This window comes from Pinus tabuliformis, chromosome X, assembly GCF_031772625.1.
Source record: "Pinus tabuliformis cultivar Carrire ecotype Pingquan chromosome X, CPIR1, whole genome shotgun sequence".
NCBI lineage: Eukaryota > Viridiplantae > Streptophyta > Pinopsida > Pinales > Pinaceae > Pinus > Pinus tabuliformis.
The window spans coordinates 462,553,557-462,558,128 of NC_142308.1; positions in this window are offsets into that span (position 1 = coordinate 462,553,557).

The window sequence follows — 4,572 nt, forward strand, 5'->3', positions numbered from 1 at the left end:
CACATAGTGATCTGTTTTGTTTTGGTGAATCTAAGTCCTTATATATATGTATCAAATTTTTTATACCACATCCTTGGTGACTATTTGATGAGGCTCATCAATGGGTAAATTATATGGACCTTAATACCACTCTCCAGCTTATTAAAATCAACGTTTCTCACATTTATTTACATGTTTTATTATATTTTTCTTAGTGAGAAGGGTAAAGATGAGATGTTATGTCATGTGGTATAATGTGCATTAATTGCAGGTTTTGGGAGAAATTTTGGCTAATTAAAGCGTAGGAACTCGAAGTAGACAAGCAAGAGAGATTTTAGGAGATTGGCTCTCCCTCCTTAACTCCTCACTCAGTCGAAGATTCCTCCACGATATCTCATTAGCTTAGAGTTACAAGCAGCCAAGCCATTGAGGTCATTGGTAGCTAAGCCAGTGATAGTTGAAGACAAGTTGATCTCGAGTTGGGAGCCAAGCCTCCATAAATTTAAGGAAGTTGCTAGTAGCTCCAGTTATATAAATAAGAAGGCCTAGAGCCTCATTAGGATTCAAATATTTTTTTGTACCCAAGAGGCATTTTCGAGCTAAGACATTGGGACTAATGACTCTTATGTATTTTTGATATTTTAATGAAAATGAGAAGCATTCCCTTGATCCAACACTGAGTTGACTTAGAGGGCTGAATCTCTTGGGTTAGGGCTCAACCCTAGCAGGAAAGGTTCCTATTTTTGTACATGTATGCTTAGCTTACATTCATAGTTAGCTACTGAAGTGATTTTGTTTTTTTTAATCTCCAAGTATTTGGATGATTAATTAGTTTTCTTCCATTTGTGGATAGAGAGAGCAGTGGTATCATAATGACAATAAACACTTCAGAAATGCTTATGATAGTGGCCTTAACCTGATCTCCCTTATGGGATCATGATTTGATCCGAGTTGACTCAACTCCCGAATTTAACCAAGATATTTTGCTTTTGTGATGTGATTAGAATTGCAATTAAAATAGCATAAAGGAACATAAATGCATGTTGTAAAGAAGAAGGAACATGACAATCATCAGCAACATAAAATAAGAAGACATTGATAGCGGATTTCGTTCAAGAGGGACCACATCTCTGGGCCCTAGTGTCAATATGGTGTAGGCCACTGCATTAGGTGAAGAGTTTGGTAAGTCTTAGAGTCTGGTTTGGAAGCCTGCGCATCAGTGTGCTCGACACTGGTGAGAACCTAAAGTGGCTGAACCAATAGAAAAGTCTGAGAGTTTGTTTGTAATCTCTGAGGCAGAGTCTGTCTATTGCCAGGTAGCCTCCGGTGACACTTGTTCCTTGGGAACGGTATAAAGTCCGGTAAATGCGTAGACAGTCAATCTCTGTAAGGAGATTTCTCTTATGTAATATCTGCATCCATATAATAAAATTCCAGTTCAAATTTCCGCAATCTTGCTGTGTTCATTTGCTTGTTAAAGGTCCTGTAAGAGATGGTATCAGAGCCAAGTATTGTTTGAGTTGATATTTTGCTGTGAGATATTGTTTGAGTGAAAAAATTCGCTTGAGTCCTGAATAGCGTTCGAGCTCGTTGTTGCCGGTGTTGGCGTTGGAGAGCGTTGAAGACGTTGGACGAGAATTTGCCGCAATTTCTCCTTCAGAAGAAGACCGCAATTCTTCTCATCATTTTCTGCAAGACTTTTGATCGGGTATTTATCTATTCTAAAATGGATGCTCCTAGACATTCTTCAGCTGAATCTTCTGACTCTATTTTTGGATCTAAGCACTTTAGAACTATGAAAGATGAAGAAAAATCAAAATCTGCATTAGAAGGGTTATGTAGATCTGAATCTACTTCTGGTAATTCTGCTATCATAGAACAAGAAGAAACAGATCCCTCTGTTAATTGGAAACTTCCACCAGTGTCTCCGCATGATGTATACAGAAATTTATCCTCTTTTAATTTCCGTGCCCTTAGTCAGATCAAAATCAAAGAAAAATCCATCAAAGCAGATTTAACTTTGAATGCTATGTTAACTATATCTCTCCTGGAAACCAAACATATCAAATCCGCTCTCAAAGCTGGTTACCAGTATGTCCATCTGGGGATGGTGAGGATAGGACTGAATGCATTACATAGAAAAGGACAAAAAGCTTATGTGTTCTCAGCCCTATTTGATAATCGATGGACCACATTCACCCAGGCCATGATAGGTGGCATTGAAACAAGCCTTGCTGAAGGCCCTGTCCAGTATGATGTTTTTCCAGATTTCTCTGTTGCACTTGACGACCCAAATGTCCTGCAATGCCTAACCTTAGGTATCCAGACTGCTGGGTATCAAAATTTCAAAGCAAAATCAAAAAATTTGGCCATTTTTTATATTACCTGTGTTAGATTTTATAATACAACAATCCCTGCTGTTTTGCATACCCCTGATAAAGATGAAGGCCGAGTCACTCTTATCCAGTATGATTCATCTTGTAATCCAGTAGCACCAGTCTATGTCTCCAGAAATGACTTATGTCCGCCTGATGATTGGGTAACTAATTGGGGAAAACCCACGAAGAAACCTGTTGCTGCTGCACAATCAATAATAACAGAGATAGATGGAAAGGTTACCACAAGATTTCCCAGAGTTAACACATTTCAGAATGAAGGAACCTCTACTTCTGTCTCTGCAATTCCTACTACAATCAGTCAATTACATCCTGGACAGTCTCCTGCACCCCCACAGTTTGTAATAGACCAAGCAGTGTATGATTCTATCAGAAGAATGTTTTCACAGCCAAGCTCATCTCAGCCTTTTAGCTCAGTCTGTGACCATCCACACTGCTCCAAGACCTTCTGTCAATTTTCTTCAGAACCACCAACTCCACATGGGGAGTCATCAGACCGTCATAGGATAAACATGATCAGATTCACTCCTTCATCTGACTCATCTGAAGAAAATTACAAAAAGGTTGTATTTTTTAATCCACAAGAAGAACTACTTGTACATACTGTATCCAGTTCTTCTACCTATGGTTTAGGTTATGTTGATTCTTCACCTATTCCTGAATACAGAAGAAATCCCATTGATAAGATTCCAAGACATGTAGAAATTCCTTCTGATTCAGAGATAATTGCCTTTCTAAAGATTTTTAAAGGAATTAGTCCATATGATCCTGATGATCAATGGAAAAAGAAAATGTTCAATTGGGATATGTTTACTCATGAAAAAGAACATTTGTATTTTGAAGAAGTAATGCTTCTTCCAAAGAATGATCATCCTGCCTTCAACAAACAGAATGTTAAAAATTGGAAAGAATGGATGAAGGCAGAAAATCAATGGATATCATTCTATGAATGGTATTATCCTTCTGCAAATATAATAGAACATTCCTTGATGAAACAATTCAGGAACCAGGCTAAACAGAAAAGAATCAAGGATCCAGAAAAATTTGTAGAAGAAAAGATGAAAGAAAATCCAGTAGTAATTCCTCCTCCTTTGAAAGCACATGTTTTCCAGCCAAAAATTCAGAGTATGCTAAATAAGCCAAATATTCCCAGATCTCTGATTGCTGTTCAAATTGAAGGAGAAAAACTACTAAGAAAGATTTGTTCTCAGTTCCAAGTAAACATGATGAGGACTGGGACCCCAAATAAGCACAAGTGGGAACTCCTTGATGGGAGCCTTTTAGAAACAGACACAGAGTTTCCTCCTTGGAAAAATTTTGTGATAAGAAACCAAGATGGAAAATTGTACAAATTACTTCCATCTCATGTTGATGATTCTAACCTAGTAGCAAGAGATGCTGTGGCTGCTACTAATTGGACAAATTTAGCTTTATCCAGTCTTGAGAAATTTGTCAGCTCTAAATTTGAAAATATTGAAACTGCTAATTCTGAGATGAAGACCATGCTGGAAAGTATTCTTAGAAAACAAGATTACAATACAGTATGTTTGAATAGCAGTGTTACAACTTTGGCAGAAAATGATAAGGCTCTAGCCAAGAGTCTTGACAGACTATCTTTACAAACATGACAAATATATAAGAAAACCCATGATGCTACCACTGCTCATGGAAAAGAAATTGTAAAGATTAGTAATTCTTTGGATATTGTAAAAAAACAAGTATGGGAAGTAACTCAAGGGATAGAATCCTTGAAAAAGAAGCCTAGGGTTGAGGCCTATAAATCTGCAACTATATTTTCAGAACCCAAGACTTCTGTTCCATATTCTATTACTCCTTCTGTGGAGAGCCTTATTAGAACACCTAGCTCTATAACCTTTCCACCGCCGACTTCCTCTCATCCATATTCTCTGTTTGCAAATCCCAGTTTCTTTAGCCCACATCCTGCCATAAAGCAATCCAAAGAAACTGAAGGATCCAGCAAACCAGAATCTTCTAATTTCATGTCTGAAGATTCTTACACTAGAGAAGAAGAAGAAAGTTTTGATACAAGTTTCCATAAGACAAAAACATCTTTCGGGGATATGACTCTTCACAAGATAGAAGCAGAACCTCAAATTGAAGAGCTTGAAACCTGTATCAATAACTTATCTTTGACAGATCAAGACCAGGAGCAACCTGATAATGAGGATCAAGTCAA